This window comes from Callionymus lyra, chromosome 8, assembly GCF_982586985.1.
Source record: "Callionymus lyra chromosome 8, fCalLyr1.hap1.1, whole genome shotgun sequence".
Lineage (NCBI taxonomy): Eukaryota > Metazoa > Chordata > Actinopteri > Syngnathiformes > Callionymidae > Callionymus > Callionymus lyra.
In genome coordinates this window covers 12,338,521-12,360,986 of record NC_141825.1, presented here as the reverse complement: position 1 = coordinate 12,360,986, position 22,466 = coordinate 12,338,521, and the positions used below count along the sequence as shown (strand labels likewise).

The following is a 22,466-nucleotide window of genomic DNA, read 5'->3' as shown; positions in this document are numbered from 1 at the left end:
TTTTTGTTTGAGCTTCAGGCACTTTCAGTTTACGTGTATAAATGCTTGAAATCAACCTGAGTCAGTAAGAGTCTAGCTTCATCAAAATGCTGTGTTTACATCTGCAAGACAACTCCTTTACAATGCACAGCCAAGAGACCCTGAGAACCTGAAGTATACTTCAGTTGTCCCATGTTTTCTTTTACTGATTTGCCTTCTCGCTTGCTTTTCTGTTTGCTCTCCGTGTCTGAAGTGTGAACAGGAAGTGAGAGTCGATCTCCCGAGCCAATTTCTTTCCTTCCCTCTGTTGCAAGCGGCAGACAATCCTAATAGGAAGTGAAAGTGAAAAGCTCCCAAGACAATTCCTCACCTTATTTTTTTTCCTTCTGCTGCAGACCACAGCAAGAAGACACTTTTCTACTCACCATAGCAGAACATCATATATTTTGGTTTTTGCTTCTGATGGTAGAAAAAAAATACTGTGTGGTTTTGTTCTCCCATGTAGAAATCCAAAACAGATTGTTTAAAAACTTAGGTTAAGTTACTTAAAAAGTAAGTATTCGTTATTTGTAAAGCGCTTTTTTTAGACATGGGTCACAAAGCCCTTGAACTATCAAAAGCAATACACAGTAAAAAATACATGAAAATGTAAAAACCCTTATTGACCAAGACAAAATAGAGACAAACACAGGAGTCCCAAAATATTAAGAAAGAGCCTGCAAAAATAAAAATGTCAAAAGATACTTTTTTGAAAGAGTCAGTAGATCCATCAAGCGCAGAGAGAGAGGAAGATCGTTCCAAAGCTTAGGAGCAACAAGGATTTTTCTCCTCTGGTCCTGAAACGTGTTCAGGAACCATCAGTAGATTCTGATCCACAGACCTAAGAGCCTGAGCTGGGGTGTAAGGCTGGATCACATCACTGATGTAAGGAGGAGCCTGACCATGAATAGATCTGAAAGTAAGAACCAGAATTTTAAAACTGATCCTGAAAGAAACTGGAAGCCAATGCCGAGTTTTTAAAGCGGGGAAATGTGAGTTCTTCTACTAGATCAGGTCAGAATTCTTGCTGCAGAGTTTTGTATTAACTGCAGGTGAGACAGCTCCTTCTTGTTTAGACACGAAAAAAACTATTACAATAGTAAGTAAGCAAGTAATAGTAATTTACAAGAAGACACTAACGCATGGATCATAAGCTTCAGATCGTGTTGTGACATAATTTTCCTAAGTTTAGGGATTTTTCTCAGTTAAAGTAAACCGTTTCTAGTTGTTTTTTTGCAGTGTCTTTGTCACATTCAACACTCAGGTTGTTAGCCTTAGTCACCCAAGAAGTGACTCAACCCTATCATCAGGCGCAATAACCAAGATTTCAGTTTTGTCCACATTTTGCTGCAAAGTGTTTTCACTCAGCCATTGTTTGATTTCTAGCAAACAATTGACTAAGCTGTTCAGCCTCTGGGGCTCAGTTGAATTAAATGAGCAATTATATATCATGACTTATATTATTTGGTTCCATTTCTACACTGCAGAAAACAAAATCTATGTGTTTTTGTCGGACAAGTCCAGAAAACGTTCTTATTTTAAGATATTAAAAACGACATTGAGGCCTGAATTATTAGTGTGTTGATAGGAATTTCTGCAAATGGTGTTAAAAAAAATTATTGTAAAGTTTTTTTAAAATGATGAATGAATGAATGATGAAGAAAAAATAAACATTCTTTATTTTTGCACTTATACACATATGTTTTTTCTCAAAGAAAGACTTAAACACTTTCAGTGTATGCTGTGTATTTCTATAACTAGATAAAACAGCCATTTGAATGATACAAAAAAAAAAGTTTATCATTCAAGTGAGAAATCCTCACAGTCGCACAACTCTGCAAATGTTACAATGACCACATGTCAAGTTTTTACTGGCTACACTTGTACTTTATATTTATTTCATCAAAGACACAACATTTGGTCCATTTCAGATTTATTTTTTATTCTACATACCAGTTATAACAGTTGATTGATGATCCCTCATCTATCATCTGTGAAGAAATTGTATTCCTAGACTAAAAGTACCTTGAACTAGTACATTTATCTTATATAAGTATAAACAATAATTATAAATGGACAGGCTATTTCAGTAATATAAAGCTCTAAGGACTATTCAGCTACATTTTCCTTTTAATATTTGACAGTTTGACAGTTTGTTTTCCCTTTCCTTTGACTATAGCATAATTTCGAACTGCACAGTGTCAAATAATGGCTTCTGAAATCATTGTCATGCTATAAAGAGGAAAAAATCCTATTTTTAAACACCCGTAGCACTGAAGCCACAGCAATGTTTTACTGTGTGTTGAAAGAACAAAAGTACGGAGCATTGTATGGCTGGTTTATGAAAGAGAGAAGAGCGTCTTTGATATGGAGAGATGCTGATACCATAGGGAGAGCAGTAGTACATATATTGTGAGATCTTAACAAAGCAAACAAAAAAGGAGAGTAAAACGCAGTCTGTGTAACCATAAAAGAGCGGATGTACAAATGTACCCATATTTGATTTATTCCCTGAACTCCTGCTGTGTGAAGTATCCAAAATAGCTAACGTCTAATATTATTAGGCCTTTAATAAAAAATGAAAGAGGTTGATTTACGTCAAAGCCCACATTTTTTTTATCATATGATATTCATATCCTCTTTTAGGTCATAGCTAAATTAAAATAAATGCTGATAAAACTCTCCTGGTCCATGATGTTTGCCTTCTTCTCCCTTAAGTTGGGTGGGTGGTACTCAAATGATGCACATGATCATTTGATGCAAGTATCTGGGGACAAATATCACAAGAAACTTGAAGATACAAGTATCTCCAGTTATTAAAAAGTACATAAATGTCACCTCGGTGCTCCCTAGATTTGAAGAAAAACAATCAAAATATAGTATTACAAGCTGGCTCACCAGTAGATTCCCAACGGCAATTTTTTATTTTATATAGTGTCCCCTGTAGAAATATTTACAACAGTCTGAATGAGATTGATCGCTGCAGGTCAGTGCAGTGAGTGGAACAGTAATTAATACTGAATCATTGTCTCAGCGCTGTTACTTATTAAATAGAATGAAATATCAACACACACACACACACATTCAAATAGGTAAAGTCAGGTATAAACAAAGAAAAGAAAGAAAACAGAGAAAAAGAAAGAGAGACAAATAATCTTTGGATTCTAATACTGAGAAAACGAGGAGGATTAAGATTAATATCGGGCAAAAATGTAGCAGTTTTAGAAAATAGTGCAACATAATTGCTTTTGAATAATATAATAATAAGTGTTGTACCTTCAATGTGTTATAGGAATGTATATCTTGAAAGTATTATTTGTCTTTTTATTGTCAAAATAACTTAAACGCTTTGGATTTCTTTTAAAGTAATCGGGAAATGTTGACAGAGGGACAAGGAATAATGTTCACATGTTGGTGGTGCCCAGGGTAACCATCTGGATCCCAAAACCCTCTGGAGAGTTCTTTGAAATGAGAGCTAAAGCACTGAACTGCATTCAGGACATATTTCCATTAAATGCAAAACAGGACTTAATGGAACACATCGTAAAATCTACTCAATTAAATAACTATAATGAGGTTAAACGTGTTGCTAAGAAGGATTGCTAAACACTTGCCAACTCTGGCTTTGAGGTGCTCAGACATCACTTGAATGCAGCAGTATACTGTATGTATTAATGGTTTTTATTTGAAGCCAATATAGAAGTACAACAATCTGCATCTGTTATTCGAGTGTCCACTTGGGGCTGGTTGGAAGGCGACTGGAAGTCACATTCACACACAGGCAAACATCCCAAAACATGATTTTTTCGACAGTAAATAAAGCATATTTTCAGCCTCGAGTCTTAAAACAATGATTTCACTATCATCTTCCCGACTGGCTGAACCGGAAAATTGAATTTCCAAGATGGCCGTGGCCGGTTTGGCTATCGAATTGTGGTTCTGTTGGGTGACATCACAGACACTACGTCCATGTTATATTCAGCGTTATATATGCTTATGGTTTGTTTACTTATTAATGCTTATATCTATCTCATCATTTCTTAACACACATTTTTCCATTCTTAATGACCTGGAATGGCAATAAATCCTCCTTAAATCTTAGAGTTATGTTTTGTTCGTTACAGTGAAGACATTTAAAGACCTCAATGGAGACCAATGAGCTTTAATTGTAAGTGCATAAACAATGGTTGAAAATCCCATTGTGTGAGGAGATCTTCATTATCGTGGTATTTCTTGTCAGGCATCTAATGGGCTTATTACAGTTGAAGGCATATTCATTCTTGGAATAGTTTTACCTGTGAGGCTTTTTCCTAAATTAAGATAACTGTACGACGATTTGAATGAATCATTAAATATCCATTGTCACCTCGGAAGGGATGTAACCCAGGAAAAGTTTTTATCTAGAGTTAACCTAATCAACCTCGATTCGAATTCTTGATTATTATTACCGAACGAAACAAAACAAAACCATTAGCCAGATGAACCGCTTGATTAAAACCCGAGTCGTGTGTTGTTGGCCGACTCCGGCAGTCTTTCATTTATGCAAATGTTGTTTCTGGAAAACAAACATTTGAGGGACCTCTTGGTTTTCTCAATTTACTGAGAGCAACTGGTGCAGCACGGGATCCAACGTCTGCTCACAAAGCGGAGGAGGAGAAGGAGAATGGAGGGAACGATGAAAGTGCTCTGCATTCATCTTCCACTGCGAACACTATTCCTTCCACATGGCAGACATCCCTATTACATTATTGAAGCTGGGAATGAGCGAGCTGCATAACACAAGGTCTCCAAACCTAGAAGAAGCTGCACACAAACACATACATACACTTAAACCAAGACACGGATCATTAGCTTGAAATTACAAAAATCATTTTCGACACATATTTAAGTCCCGCCATATTCCTGTCTCCCTTTCTTTTTGATATCCAGGGAGTCGCGCTAACTGGAGTGTAGCGAGAGCTCAGCTGTATAAGAATGTTAAAATTGTCATCATTTCTTACATCATTAGTTTTATTCCAGCCAGAGTACGTGTGGTGATGTTAAAAAAAAAAAGAAAGTATAAATCATATACACGTTGGTGCATTAATGGTAGAAAAAAAGGGGATTTTTCTAGGCTTGACTATTTGATCCCCTCCCTAAATTACCGTGTCGCTAGAGTTCAAATCCAAGTCAATGACAATGCAACCCCAGGGGGTGGAATTTAAGCATTAACTCAGGGGCATACGTAAGAGAGGCAAGCTCCGAGATGCATTTCTTCCTTAAAATTGCAAGCTCTCAGTTCCGGTGAGTGAATGCGGATCTCTCCTCCCAGGGAATTAAAAGAAAAAGTTTCTTCCTTTTGTTCCTCCTTTCGAAGCGCTTCCAGGCTAAACTCGACCTGGTTCCCTGCGACTCAGTGGGAAGGAAAACTAATTTCAGCCCCAAGTCAAGTGTTGAGGAGCTAATGGTGTAAGGGAATCCATGTAAATAACACTGGGTACGTATATAACCAGATGAATTACCCGGCGTCATATTAGGTTTTTCTTTAGTAATGGTCTGTAGACAAGGAAAAAGATGATAATTTCTTAGAGGGAAAGTTAACCCAAAATGTTTACTCAATTTCTACTCACTATTATGTCGACAAAGGGTTGGGATTATTGTCAGAGTAATCTGTTTTTTTTTAAGTTACCTGTAAAAATGTATGTTTTCATGTCCATATTGAATAAAAGCCTTGTAAGGTAAGGTAAGCTAAGGTAAAACTTTATTGATCCCTCAGGAGGTCTCCTTCCGGAAATTGTTTTTTCCAACAGCCAGCAATTTTCCATAAACAATACAAAATAATAAATAAAAATAAAATAAGAAGAAGAACATAAAGAGAAAAAGAACAAGATGACACAATCTAAGTCTAAAGATAAAGAACATAGGTCAAAGAAAAACAACAAAGACAAAGGATACAAAGACTAACATAGAACAGAACATCCAGATACTCTCACTCCACTCCTGCCCCCGAACTCAGAATTGTACAATTTAATAGCCCGAGGAATTAATGAGTCCCTGAGTCTATTTGTTTTGCACCTGGGTAGGAGCATTCGTGCACTCATTCTGCTTCTCTGCTCACTGATGACAGTGTTCAGAGGATGACTGTCATCATCCATGATGGACAGTAGTTTGTTCAGTGATCTCCTCTCAGCAACTGTCACCAGTGAGTCCAGCTCCATGCCAACAACAGAGCCAGCCCTCCTGATCAACCTGTCCAACCTGTTGACACTCCTCTTGGACACATTTCCACCCCAACACACCACAGCATAGAACATGACACTGGCCACCACAGACTGGTAGAACATGCAGAGGAGCTTCTTGCAGATGTTAAATGATCGAAGCCTCCTCAGAAAGTACAGTCTACTCTGAACCTTCTTATAAACATGGTCTGTGTTGCGAGACCAGTCCAGTTTACTGTCCATCCACACACCGAGGTACTTTTAGTTGTCAACTATCTCCACTTCGTCGCCTCTGATGGACACTGGACGTGGCTTTGTCCTGGACCTCCCGAAGTCCAAGACCAGCTCCTTGGTCTTTGAGGTGTTCAGCTGCAAGTGGTTCCTCTCACTCCAGTCCACAAAGTCACGTATCAGACTCCTGTACTCGTCTTCACTGTTGTCCCTGATGCATCCAACAATGGCAGTGTCGTCAGCATACTTCTGGATGAGACTCAGCTCTGAGTTGTAGAAGAAGTCTGAAGTGTGGATGGTGAAGAGGAGAGGGGCCAGTACTGTCCCCTGAGGTGCTCCTGTACTGCACACCACAGTGTCAGACTTGATATTCTTCAGCCTGACATACTGTGGTCGATCAGTAACATAGTCCGTAATCCAGGAGACCAAACCAGGGTCCACATGCATCTTATTCAGTTTGTCCTGGAGCAGAGTGGGTTGGATAGTGTTGAAGGCACTAGAAAAGTCTAGGAACAGGATTCTCACTGAACCGCTTCCTTTAACCAAGTGGGAGTAGGTCCGATGCAGGAGGTGAAGGATGGCATCTTCCACACCAACAGCTGGCTGGTAGGCAAACTGCAGGGGGTCTTGCGCGTGCTGGACTTGTGGCCTGAGATATTTGAGGACCAGCCGCTCCAGTGTCTTCATCAGCTGCGAAGTCAGTTCCACCGGTCTGTAATCATTCAGCTCGCTCGCTCGGATCTTTTTAGGGACTGGAACGATACAGGAAGTCTTCCACAGAGTTGGTACTTTCCCCAACCGTAGACTGAGGTTGAAGACATGCTGGAGCGGCTCAGCTAGTTCAACAGCGCAGGTCTTTAGCAGTCGAGCAGACACCTTATCAGGACCAGCAGCCTTCCCTGGACGAATCCTCGGAAGTACATCCTGTACCTGGAGTGAGGTGAAGCTGGAAAGTGGTTGTGTGGAGGTGGGGGGGGCACAAGAAGGTGGGGCAGGTCCTGAGGCGGGCAGCAGTGAGGGTGAGGTGACCTGCTCAAACCTGTTGAAAAAGTTGTTCAGTCCATTTGCCTCCTCCACCGTGTCAACTGCAGTCAGAGAGGCCTTGGTCTTGTGTCCAGTGATGGTTTTAACACCATCCCAGACCTCTCTTATTTCTTCTCGGCTCAGCTTCTCCTCCAACCTCCTCCTGTAGGTGTCCTTTGCCACCCTCAAGCATCGCTTCACCTCCTGCTGAGCTGATCTCATGGCGTCCCTGTCCCTGCTCCTGAATGCCACTTTCTTCCTGTTAAGGACACAGTCTACTGTCTACACCGTCTACTCACTCTCGATATTTACCCAGAGTACTTCCTGTACTTCTGCTTGTTTTTATTTAAAGTTCTGCAGCAAACCAGTTTATAAAACCTGTTTTTCAATACAAGATGGACGTTTCGGACTCTATGGATGTATTTAAGTGTCTTTTTGGACGAAGATTAATACTAAGACAACTGAACTACAGTAGCTAAAAATGAAATGGAACAGACTACTGAAAATGAAAATAATCCCAACTCTGAGTGAATTTAAAATTTTTGGTGAACTATTACTTTAGTGACAGGATAATTTAATGTAGGATTATCAACCCAATCACTGAATGGGGCTGAACTTGTCAAAATCATCATTTTACTTATTTAATAAGTTTTATTTTTTATATAAAATGTATCGAAATCGGAAGTATTTAGAAAAACATTGAGGCTCACTGTCCTTCTCTGAACTTAAAATTAACAAAAGAGGCTGAAATTGTAGAAATCCCCCCTAGTAGTAATGTTATAATAGTTTCATATGGTTTGATTTCATGGAAATTGAGTGGATTTTTAGTTTCACTTGGGTCTTAAGATACCCTTGTGTGATCCCTTTACCTTGACCTCTAGCTGTCTTTCCCCTTTTAACTTATACTGAAAAAAAATTATTGTCAAATAAATTAAATGCACGCAAAACATCTTTAATAAGAATATTGATTATATTCTTAAGATAACTGCAGCAATGAGTCACCAAACTGTGGTGCTATTCGTGATTAACGTTCTTTTTTAATTAAAACAATATGTAAAAATAAATTAAAAGAAATATGACAACCTTTTTGCTGTATTCTTTTGTTGTGTTTCAGTTTCATGTACATACTTTACATTTTCAAATTATGTCTACATTTTCAGATAAGTTCTTTCTGAGATTGTTTTTCTCTGCGACCTTTACGGCACGGCACATTTGAATTAATTCCTTCACTATCAAACTGGGTGAAACTGCTGTCAACAATTATTCATCCATCTGAAATCCTCTGGGATCAATTACATGGTTTTCTATAGCCTTTCAGCACCTCACACTACAGCTCATTTATCAAAGATACGAGGCTAGAATTGACAATATGTCACACATTATAGAATAGCTTTTTATGTTTTGTCTAAAACACCTTTTTTTTACGCCTCTAACCTGCCACTGACGAAAAGTAACAATTATCCTTTTCAGCAGCACAATTCAAACACAATCAAGCATTTTCATTTTTTAATGATGATTTTGAAACTAACTTAAATAGTCATTAATAAAAGTCCACAAACGTCATGTCTAAAAGGATACTACATTATAGTAGGTATAGAGGAACATGGTCATCTGTATTCCCCGCGCAGAACGTAATGCGTTTGATCTGTCAACTCTTTTTTTATTTCCCTTTTTCAGCTGTTCAAAAATGTAAAGCCCCCTTGAGTAAAATGAAAAGGATGGTATGCCAGACTTTGACTGATGAACAAACCTCTTGTGGGACATCACAAGAATCAAAATGTAGGAATAACAAGCACAGTGCAAATCTGTGAAATGGGAGGCTAACCCAATTTTCTGTCTTTGAGGGAAATTGTAAAGTTAAATGAATCATTTGATGAACCTTTGATGTGTAACAGTGCAACCGTCATCTTAAATCAGCTTTACAGGGCTTCACCGGGAAACAGGTCTTGAAGCACGGATTAGATCGTGAGCCGTTTAAATCCTTTGCTTTTACCAGTGATATTCCTGCCTAGATCACTGACACTTAAGATGTACTTTTATTGACGATAAAATCTATTTTGAACAACTTTTAAGTCCTTCAAACGACAAAGTACGCATAGTGACGTTCAGACATCAAACAATGAACCCCCACAGACTTCTGTCTATAATTCTGTTCCATCGAAAACAGACTCTTCTCATTCATTTACATTTCAAAGGTGGGTAAATTATTCATGATAAATTCGCTCACATGCGTTTTATAAAAAACAAAAAAGAAAGTGTTGCAACATAGGGTAAAGAATTACAGACAAATGTCAGATACACCTTAAGTGACCTTGAAGTGATGCTTGCAACTTGTTCTATTCATCACCGTAAATATATATTGAACTGGCTAACGTGAAAGTTAATGTAAATTCTCATATACGAGAAAGAGAATAAATTATTGACCAGAACTAATGGTTTGCACTTAATGTCGCCAAATCAACGCCCATCTTCATTTTCTTATTTACCCAGATTTTGCACTGACTTTAGATGTAAACCATTTACTCGCCCCTTTGATGCAGATGCATTGCATTTGTTCTTTCTTTTCCTAAGTAAATTTTCGCAACTTTCCCATCATATTACGACCGTTTTTTAAAATGTCAATATTGATGAGATAATGAAGCTTCATGAAACACTGTCGGTACCGGCCACCGCTGTGTTGTGCGTGTTACTGTTCCTTTAACAGGCTGAGCCTGAGACAGATAGGAGGCTCTAGTTGACAGAGTTGGGTATGACGATGGTGTATGTCAGAACTTTTGTTGTTCTTATGCTCTTGTTCGGAGCAGTAGTAACCAATTTTGTTAACAAAAGGTTGAGTACTAGAGAGAGTGTCAATGTACCATTGAAAAACACAACACTTCTTTCAACCACGTCAACGCCAACATGCTATGGATGAAAAGAGAAACTGCGGATTCAATTTAGAAGATGGTCACATATTTTTCAAAGGTTTAGACATGCTCTTACTTGGTTTTACTGGCAGCTCCACAAGAATGTATAAATGGGTTAGATTATAATCTAATGGGCCCTGAAATAAAGGACTTCATGAATCTTCATAAACACATCACACAGCCAGGGTCTAATGGTGGATTTACCACAACCATTAGAAGATACATTGAAAGAAAAGGGAGGTAAGCTTTGGATAAGAAATGCATTTTATTATGGCGCAGACGCACAGGAGAACAAGAGATGATATTCAATAAAGATAAAAGATAAAAAGAAAGTACAAAATGTCCATGAGACGAAGAAGATCCTCCTCGGCCGCATTATGTTACGATACAATAATGATAATTGAGGTCCGTTATCTAATGGAACATTGCTATAATAGCACAACAAGCAGTGTTACTCAAATGTAATAGAAAAGAACATCAGCTAAGCTTCTGTGATGAGCATTAATATGTGAGAAAAACACTCAAAGTTATTTTCGCTTTGGAAGAAAAAAAAGGTTATTTTTCCGAAGGAGCAAAAATACACCTGTGTTGACTCACTGCTGGAGCTGCATTGAACCGAGACAAACATGTTTTCGTGGTTCAGTTTTGTGATTTAGGAACTAAAGATACAGAGAAATACTCGTGTTTGAACCACAGCAACCACAGTGGGCGTCTTCCTGAGAGCTTCCCATCAAACACTGAGGGCGTATAGTAGATTTAATGGGCTACACATGCATATTTAGAAAAATTCTCCTCATTTTTCAACAGCTATTCCTCAACATAGGGGAAGTTAAACACTTTTGCAAAAAGGATAGTGTAAAAATTCTGCACTTTTTATAGATTAATTTGAGATATGAAGTTTCTTCTCAAAGACAAAGCAAAAGGATTGTGCATAATTTCTGGTTCTTGGTTTGCAGTGACAGCAGGATATGGTCGTGGAAGCAGCAGTGTTTGGCAGTGGCACAGGATTTCACTCAATATGTCTAATGCATTTAGTATCGATTGTTGCTACAGTCAAGGATATCATCTTGTATTCATTCTTTCAGCAGATCAATGAGATAACTGCATTATTTATAATTGTTGCTTCGATTCTATTACATTATCTCGAAGCTCCAGCACGAGTCCATTTTCACAGCGGGAGCTTTGCGAGTGTTGCAGTGATTCATCTATTGTTCGGAGACAAGGCATTAAGAAGTTTACAACACCGAGGTTTTCCTTGGAACAACTTCTCAAACTGTTTGTCTTGTCATTGCTTGTGACACAAAGCACTCGTGGAAATGCTGCACAGATGCCTTTTTTGTGCCAAAACAAATGTATTCTCTAAGGTCACACTAGAAAAATACAAATTGTAACCTAGACTGATAAAAAAAATAATAATCCAGCATTATATAAAGCTCCTGAACAGTGACTTGCTTAAACCTTTCAAATCCCATCCTGCTATATTACCGGAGAAAACCAGGTCAAAGCTGCTCGGCTCTACATGGAAAAAAAACACATTTAATTATAAGCGACACAAAATTTGATTAATCTTCATAATTGACTGTCAATCCAGTTTTATCTAGATAATTTGGAACGGAATTAATTTTAAAGGTTTGCAATTATGCTTCTATTATCGACAGCGACATGAACATGAATCCGTATCACACGAAGGGGAGGAATTTATGTGCGACTTAAAATGAACTCGTCTACAGTTTGTCGGTGAAAAGCCGTTAAGTCATTCTATGAAATTTCACCAATTGCACCATTTAAAAAAAATGGATGAAAACTGATTGACATGTTATTAGTTTTGTTATTATCATAATTTGAGTAATTTATAACAAGAACATGATAAATATCTCTACCACAGCAAATTCCTTCATAACATTGTCACCAAATTCGACTTTGTATCAAACATCGGTTGAGATTACATGATAACATTCTATTATTTTCAAAGCTTGTAGGTTGTATTTTGAATAAAAAAAATTAACTGTTAATAGCACAAGTTAGTTGAATGATAACACGACCATGAAACCTTATAAAGCCATCGGTATCCCATCCCATTAATCCAAAATCTTTAAGCTAAATTTTGAAATAATTGTATTGTTAAAAAATATGGCTTCATCCAAAGCATATTTCGTGTTTTTTAGGAATACATGTCTGGCAATTTCTGACTATTAAAATAAAATGTTTCTTTAACTGAAATCAAAGAATGAAGATGATCACTTAAACAAAGTCTAAAGTAGGCAGATTCCGTGAAAATTTGATAGATTTATTTTCTATTTTTGGTAGGTGGCTGGGGTCTATTTAAATCAAACTCACCGCCCTGTAACACATATATAGAAAAGCGGTTAAAACTAAAAACTGAATCCTACACTTGCTAACATAGCTAGTTGACAACAGTGCTAAACGACATTCTGAGTTGAAAGTTACCCCCTTGTTCAAATTGGTACATAACAGAGGTATAATTACAATTCTCAAAATGAGAAGATTTTCACGAAATTCAGAATGTGCTGAAAAAGCCTCTTATATTTACTCAACACCTGAGTGCTCGCAGGCAGAGAAAAGCAGTATCACATGCCCAGAGTGGGGGTTATAAACATCATTAAACTCTATAATTGCCATGCATGAATCAAACATTTCCTGTTCATTGCTTGCCCCGTAATCCCATTGAAGTCTGATTACTTTCATAAAAGCCTTTTCCTTCAAGACAACAGGACAAGCTCAACTGCTGGAATTAGAATGCGAAGCTGTAACTAATGCCTTGTTGGTAGCGCCGTCGAGAACACAGCGCCTGACAAGTGTTTGCCTCCACTTGCTCTTTGTATTTCGTCACACTCAGAGTCATGGGTGTGTAACCTGCTGTTGATTCTATAGTCACGAAGATCCTTTCTTACCATCCTTCAGGAGTTCAACCTATTGTCATTCAGCAGCTCCATCAGCGGCACGTCCAACTTTTTGGCTCGAAAGTCTTCTTCTCTCTGTGGCTTCTATTTTGAGACGTTTCCTGGAGGAATTTCCGTCATATTTGCCTTCATAAAATGTATAAATTAAAGTATTATTTAGTTTCATGAGGTCCTTCACTAGGTCCTCATTCTCCGTCCACACTTCCGACGGCACCAGGCTCCTCAGGTGTGTCACGATGTTGTTTCTGCAATGAGCCTCAGCTGTTTTCCCCAGGATCAACCTACAGCTGTGTGAGGAGGCATGCACGGTTCTGTGGAAGCTCTGGGGATTTTCTCTCAGCCCTGATGAACACAGTTGTCAAATCTACCTCATAATAAATAGTATCTTAGGCATCAAGACTCTAAGCCGCATATCACACAGAATTGGCATTCCTTATCAGCAGTATTGCAGGGAACTAGGGAAGAAGCTTACTGGGGAAAAAAACCTGCTTACTATTCCCCATTGTAGGTTGAAAGTACAGTAAAAACACATAGGTGGGCAAATATATTTGTTTTACTTTTGTTCATGGCGTCAAGTTAAACAAAGCAACCGGAAAATGAGCTCAATATGATCAAAAAACAGTGAAGGACTTAATAAAAAAAGAAATAAAGTACAATTATATTCTTAAAACAAGTTCAGGCTATAAATTATGTGTATATTATTTAATCAAACAACATTTATTATAGAAATATCATCTGAATAAATCCTTACAGCATGATTATTTTTTTTTAATTTTCATTTGATTTATTTTCACAGTCAGGAAATACTTAAATGAAAAGAAGGAGAAAATGAATAGAAGGTAAAAGAGTAAGAGTAAAACGAGTAATAAATAATTGTTCTCCATTGTGAATCCAAAATAGTTTATGCTCCTCTGCATTCAGAGAAAATGTTGTTTTTCGGTACAAACATCTCAAAGAAAGCCAAATATTTATCATAATGATTCCCAAGATCTTAGAGTCATGATTATCTCTGACATCTAAATTGGGAACAAGATAATATATCAGGAACAAATATTACCAAAGCAAAAAGCTGAAAGAAAACGTCTACCACTCAGGTTTAAGAGGCAGAAAGTAAATATATATCGTTTAAATCCTTCTTGGGAATAGTAGAGAACTGCAGGAGACGATAAGACCACAAACTTCTGAAATGAAACCAGTAATAAATAATTGTTTGTTAGCATAAATAAAACCATAGGGCCACATGTGGACCCTTAACACCACACAACCTTAAGAAACATAGAAAAAAACAACTGTTTGTTTCCTTCATGCATAATTTTCACTTTCCATGGCAACCCCGAGGCGGCAAACTCATTGCCAAACAGAAAATGAGGCGTTTAGGAAACAGGGCTCAGCTTTTTCCTGAGAACAGAAGGTTTTCAAACACATTTGATCCCAAAAATGTATCATTAATGAAAGCAGCTGAACTCAACATTTGCATAGGGATTGAAAACTTTTTTGAAACGCTGAAATCTCAACAGGATAAAGTCAGTATTAGTCTTTAAAAAAAAAGCTCAACCCAGGATTGGGTTTCATTTACAATAAATGCTTTCAATGTACTTTTTTTTTTTAGTTCAAAACAATTCAGTCTATTTGAAAAAAACAAAGCGAGGTAAGTCAAGTTAACACTCACATATTATTAAGAAATGCTCATCTATTTTAGGACTTGTATTCATTATTTTTATAGAAACAATTCTGTAAAATATTGATGCCACACTCTCAAAGTCTTCACATCTCACTGGGGACTTTTTTCCAAAAATATGTTAACCAAAAACAAGCTTTTCCCATTACGTGCTGACGGATTGAAGGAAATATCTCAAGGCAAGCGGAAGAAGATCCTGTTCAAGGTATGTTAGCATCAAACCCAAAGTGGCTGGGACAAGCTTTGGTTTTGGTGTCTGTTTTCCTGGATGCAATTCATTTCGTCTAAAATACAAAAATATATTCATGACTGTGATTAACACGCTCGCACTACACTCGCCTGGCAACTCGCCGATTCACAAAAACAAACCAGCTCTGAATTTATACACACAGGATCTCAATGATTTTGGACACATTTTCTGTTTATTCTTCAAGCTTTATTTCCTGCACCATTTAAAACATGACAAATCTATTGATTCAAGTTTCTCTTAAATAGATCTTGGACCTCTATTGTACTTCAGTATGTGTCTGTACAAAACTCTCCTTTTATTTAAATATTTATTTAAAAATTTGCTTAAGCCCCGCCCACTGAAAATACTTTGTGTTTCTTGAGATTAAATCTCATTTACCATCACATGGTGGTTTGTCACCAAGCGTCATTAATCCAGGAATCTTCCACCTCCAAGGACCATTATTATGTCATAATGGACAAAGACATGTCTCTAGTGCAACACTGCAGAAAACTGACCATGAACCATTTCCTTTAACTGAGAAAAATCTCTAAATTTAGGAAAATGATGTCACAACCCGATCTGGAGCTTGTAATCCATGCGTTTGTTTCTTCTTGTTTAGACTCTTGGAAATTGTAATTGTAAATTGAATTTTATTTTAGGGTGCAAACAAGAAGGAGCTGTCTCGCTTGCAGTTAATACAAAACTCTGCGGCGAGAATTCTGACCCGCTCAAGTAAACTCTACACTGGCTGCCAGTTTCTTTCAGGATCAATCCAGGCTGTTGCTCCTAAAACGTATGTGTGTCTGGAAAAGCGCTATACAAATAAAAATGACTTACTTACTTACTTACTCTAGAAAAAAACAATACTTACTTACTAACCTTATGAAGTAATAACTTCAAAGTATCATCATGAAGAGGGACTTACTAGTCAGGGGATTCGGAGTTTGACATTAGGTTTTGCCCTATTATTGGATAAAACCTTAACTATACTAATCCCTTCTTAAAGTAGGGGCGTCTTTTTTTAATTCTGAAAACCTTTTCTAGGAAAATATCTTTTACACCACGGCTGGTAATGGCTATTCATCATGTACAATAAAACCAGGGTGCTTTCTTTCAAAAGTTTGTTTATGCGGACTTAAGTACCACAAACCTGTACTTTGTTTAAAATTGTGTTACATTTAAAGACCCACTTATACTTTCCTTGAACTCTCGGCATACTTTTTAAAGAAGCATTTTGTTTCCTTCTCAACACACCTCCGAGTCATCTCTCTGTGTGAGAAACAATTGAGATTTCTAAGCAGTATTGACATTTGGATGCAATATTAATAAATGTAATGTAATTAGTTTGTTCTACCATAACAGCATGGAGTTAAAGCCAATTTAAGTGGAGTTCTGGGAGCTATGCCACGGCCTCCTTCTCCATTGTGAATCCCAAATAATTCATGCTCCTTGGCAACCTCTGCAGATTTTACTTAGTACAGAGAAAATTGCGTTTTTCGGTACAAACGTCTCAAAGAAAGCCAAGTAATTATCATAATGATTCCTAAGCTTTTAGAGTCATGATTATCTATGACATCTAAATTGTGAACAAGATAATATGTCAGGAACAAATATTACAAAAGACACTGAAGGCAAAAGTCTACCAATCAGATTTAAGAGGCAGAAAGTAAATATATATAGTTTGAATCCTTCTTGGGAATAGAAAAGAACTGCAGGAGATGATAAGACTACAAACCTCTGAGATTAAATATACATCAGAGAGAAAACAACTGTGAAAATAAAAGGCAGTTGAGGGAAAAGAAAGACGATTTTGAACTTATCCTTAATATGCAATTTTGCAAAAACCAAGACAACACTTCCGTCTAGTCAGCAAACACAACAGCAAAGGAGGCTTATTGATTTCTCTATGTACTCGGAGATTGAAAAAAAAAAGAAAAGTGTATGAACCAGCAAAAACAACTGAAATATTTTGAAAGATACACCTCATTGATTCCAAGCTCTTTGTAAGAGAAAAAGTGCATTAAGGGACATTTTTGACAAAACAGATGTTGTTTAAATAGACAGTTACGTTAGATGCTTACATGCTACCATATAGGTAAAATAAAGTAAAACAAGTATATGCTTTAGATCATTGTGATTTATCCACTGAACAAGTGTTTACGTTTTTTCGCTCACACACAAACACAAAAAAGTGTGACACCTCCAGCCCACACAGAAGTTGATTCAGGATCAGGAAATAAATGCCAAAAATAGAGGATGAAAAGAACAGATCAGAAAGCAGGAACCTCTGTGACATTTAGACGTGATACCTATTATGCTCTACATCAGTTTAAAAATGTCAAGATAGAGAGAAATGAGCAAATAAGCCAAAAATATAATCACAATAAAAAAACGATTTATCTTTCATTTAGGGTTGATCTCACAGAAGATGAGTTGAACATGACCATGTACTTTTTACGATGCTATTCCCTACGCAACTTTGACCTGGCAACCTGCCCGGAGAGAACGTTGAAGCGATTTATTAACAGAATGTGTAAAAATGACAATAAATATTTGACCTTTAACATATAACGTATATAAATATAATTGTCTGAATACATCCTTTCGAATTCTTAAAAATAGTCCCCACCGTTTCTGAAATCATATTGTAGCTAAATTCTTTCTAACAAATCCACAGCTATAGCTTTGAAATCCATTTCAATATTTAAACATCAAAAGAAATATTACATTCAAGGTTTAGATATAAAAAGGCAGCAGGAACTAAGACTAATACATACTTGCATGACATACAAAAGTAGATACATTTCACCTTCACCAACTCCACTTTCAAATATTTTTGTCACTTTAATCTCATTATTGAACAATTTCCGATAAAGCAAGATTATAATTAGAGACGGTCCTCTTGGAAAAAAAAAGTAATTAGAAAGATAGCTGGAGACTTTTATGGTAGGAAGTCAAATGGCGTAATGTTCTTTGCATTAGAGCAGAGCTGACAGACTGGACGTTATAAATCAAAAGTACAAACGGACATAAAAGTGCAAGGATTCTGAACTTGTGAAGCCTTATTATTAACTGTGAAATAAATTGTCAAACGAAGACATTTTGTTAGATCTTTTCTCTAGTTCTTCCTTCAAGACTGTGGATGTAAGACAAAACATTATATCTGGGAAATTTACAGCCAACTGGTGCAGAGGGTATTGGTTATTAAAATCCTTCCTTGATTTAGGTGGAACTACAGAACATTCCCCAAATCTAAGCATCTATTTTTCTTCCATTATCAACATTTTCTCCAAGATTATTTGGAAGTGTTTTTAAAACATATTTTCTCACCAAAACCAAAACAGGGAGATCAATAGTTTAACCCAGCAATCAGTTTTAATTGAAATTAATTAAATGATAACGATCTAAACTTTTAGCGTACCAACTGAATGGGCAGAGCCATTTACAATGAACGTGTCAATAAAGTTGTAAATGTACTTATGTTTACGAAATTAAATACCAATGTCAAAGTGAAGCACACACACAAAATCCATATTTTACAAGAATAATTTCACTGGGGGAACTGACCCAATTTTGGTCACTGCAATGCGAAAAGTGATGCAGATCTATCCCAAAATGCGAACACTTTAGGTGCGAGTCCAGGTAGGGTTGAACAAAAAGTCAGATGAAGCGCTTAAAGGTTTTAAAATTCAAATCAACATTGAGATTTAATTGAATGCAATCACAGAACATGCGTTTTTTTAAAAGAGCGCTTTCGCTAACTCAACAGTAGGTAGCAGCGTGTACATTTAAAGTCACTATAATAAATATCAATAAATAATAAATAAATATTAAATAGCATAAAGTCGCAGGTTGGTCTAAAATGTTTTGAGAAAATGTAAGGAACTAAACTCCTAAAGTGTGCAGCATAATGTGGAAAATTAGGTTCTGGGGTTTTTCTGTTATGTTGGATATAATTTAGAACGTAATTGAAGCGGCTCTACAAAAAAAATGTCTAACTGCTAGGAGGGATTAGGCTGGAGGCATTTGAATTGAGCAGAACCCTCTATTGCTTATATAACTGTGATAGAACAATTGAATATTTTAGATCATAAATCTTCTTTGTGTAACCGGTTACGCAACAGTTAGAAGCTTTTGTTACAAATGTAAAAAATGTAAAAGTTGACATTTTTATACATCTGAGTGGTGAGTAATTGATTTAATTTAATTTTTTTTTTTTGACCTTATTTATGTTAAATGTATTATTATTTGTAATATTGTGCTGTGTGTTGTGTTGTGCAGTGTCGTATATTTAGGTTTTGTTATACAGTTCAAAAGTAAAAAATAAAGGTATTTTATTGAAATATTCATATATCCATTTAACATTCATTTAATCTTATTTCATCATATTAAAGAGGCCTGGCATATAGGAGTTTTATATGTTAATTCTATCATGTGTACAGTTACCCTGACTAACACTAGAAGAAGACAGAGAAAGCCAAAAGAAATAGACTTGCAGTTATCCTATTTTACTCCAACGCAGTGTGATAATGCTTTGTTTTGGAGAACACTTGTTTTCTCTTAGTGGATATTCAATATTTAATTTACCCAGTTGAGCAAAATTTTAAAAATTGATTCTTCTCCGGAACCCACAAAAGCAATTAAGTATGAAAGGTCTTTTGGATGCAGTTCTTTTCACATACAAGTAGAAACCCACTTGGGTTTGTCAGGGCTGACCCAACAGTGCTGCGAGGTCCAAACTACCACTGAGAATGAGGAGTCCCAATTGAACTGATGAGTTCCTTGTTTACTAGATTTTCTGGCTGCATTTCTGCTGATTCCTGGACAAGAAAAACAAAACAAATATGAGGAACTTAAAGAACAGAGAGGAGAAAAACGATGTGGATAAACCACAAATGTGGATTTATCCTGAGGAATATTCTGCTGCCTTGTGTTAATACTGTTAGGATAATTTTAGATCAACCTCCCCTGGCATATACATAAATAGGTTGAATTTACTTACATTTTGCTTGAATTTACTAAATATAATTGATCCATAAAAACCAACCAAAGAAAAAAAAGCTTTTGACTATATTAATTGACCAAAAAGAAAAATGTTTCAGTGACACTGAACGACTGTCTGTAAGATTTCTGTATCAACAGATCATAACAAAGCAGAAAACTGCTGCTTTGGCAGTCAAGATAAAGCTCCGGATTATGTCAAAAATAAACAAAGGCTGGATAAGCCTGAAATAATTTTGCAAGCCTCCCTTTCCGAAAATCCTCTATTTAAGGAGAAAAGGCGTGGGGTTCGCTCATCTTCCTTCGCGTTCTCCAAAAGCATAATCCAGACGGCTGTTCACTGGTGTGTGAGCGCATCTGCGGCTTTAAAAAGACGTGTGAAAATGAAGTTAAGTTTAGTGCGGCTCTATGGGGAAGTGGAGGCCGCGGACCGAGCGTTAACGACTGTGCACCCACAAAAGAAAAGCTGATTGACTTGAGAAAAATATTGCAAATTCCTGCGAAGTACCTGAACAAATCCACTGAGAGGACAATAAGAAAGTTATTTAATTCACTTTTGGACGTTTCTGTGATTGCCTTAGTCACACTGGCCAAGTCCTTCAGGCCTGAAACTGAATGTGTGTGTAAAATAAATAGTTCTATTTTTGATTTTCACAATTACCATGTAAATATAAACCATTTTTAAAAATAATTCAAGTTGCAATTATACTTCTGGCAGTCATTACATCCTCCGTGGCTAAATGAACATTGAACCCCCGAGAGATATTGACTGAGGACTAGAGGATACAGTCGATTCCAGCAGCTTTTAAAGGTGATGTTTGGACATATTTTGTTTTCAAAATAAATGCCATGTTATGGTCGGTAAATTCTGCAAAAAGAGTCAAGAACTCGGACAGCACTACAAATAAATATTTGTTTCTAAAGTATTGTTGCCCCTGTATCGTGATGCTTATTGTATTGCTTGATCCTTGCCTTAGTGCGTACCCTACAAAGGAGTTGAAAAACAGAAAATACCAAAAAATTAATTGTTGTTGGGGTATAGCTTCAGGGAAAGTGCTTCAGATTTTTAATTTAAAACTATTTATCTATGAACTCCAAATGGTGTTAACCAGGATTTTGAATTAGCCAAATGAAAGGCAATCTATTATATTATTTTCTATCATCATGTTTTGCTTTTTTTTCTATATTATGTGTATATGTAATTTGTTTTTGATGTTTAAGCAGCAATGGCAAGAGGCGATACAAGTAACTGACAAAACCTTCAAAACTTTCCTGGATCCGGGTGGATATACAGAAGACCACCACAATGTTATGACCCGTTTCCTGTTTCCACTTGAAAAAGCAAGATAATTGAAAGCTCTTTTTCAAGGGACTTTTAGCCAACAATGTACAAACCAAGTAATGTCAAAGTGGAAACTGTAAAATAAAATATCATATTAGAGGCACTGACAGGTTGATCATTTCAAATCCAGGTCTTTCAGAAGGCGGATAGCCTCAAAGTTTCCAGACATGAGCGCTTCATTGTGCACCTCTTATTCAGTAATGATGGATGATAAAAAATATGCTCAATCAAATTAAAAAGTCCTAAATGGAGTCTGATCGTCTGGAGAAAGAAAGTCTGTTGGTCAAACCTGAGAGTGGCACACACTTAAATAAGTTTTAATGTCTAGTCTTCTGTAATATATCACTCCATAAATGAATTAATTATTTCTAACATGCACCTGATACAGACTCCAGTCGCCCCTTTACAGAAGCGAAGAGAAAAAGGAATACTCTAATTGAGTTAGCTGTTGTAAGCCCCTCTTATAACAGGCTCGACTGCTCGACTTCTAAGGTTGCTTTTGTTCACTATAACCACCCTGCATTTCCTTTGCATTTATTTGTTTCAGCCTGTATCAACAAAGACCGGCTTACATATTATTTGACGCGTCTCTGTTGCACACAGTAATTTGCAAGAATACAATCGACACAGTATGGGTCTCTTTCTTGTACATAATATATGGTTGTTTATATATCCCTGGAACCAAGAGATATTATTGTATATACCTGCACTACTCACAAAGGAAAGTGATTTCTGTCTCCATGGCATTAAAACAAAATGCCTGAATAGTATTGGACATTTTTATCATGCAAAAAAAGCATGACAAAATATGCATTGGGTCACCAAGAAAACTAAAAGTTCATAACTAAAAAGTTAAGTTTTAGGTTTGCATTTTTTATTTTTATTTCGCTGGGGACGTGAGGAGCAGTAGCTGGAAG

At 36.7% G+C, this 22,466-nt stretch overlaps 1 protein-coding gene across 1 annotated transcript in view; it reads right to left on the bottom strand.

Moving 5' to 3' along the window:
• furinb (furin (paired basic amino acid cleaving enzyme) b) overlaps positions 1-22,466 on the bottom strand; it is a 135,283-nt gene that overhangs the window by 96,202 nt on the left and 16,615 nt on the right. The window lies entirely within an intron of this gene.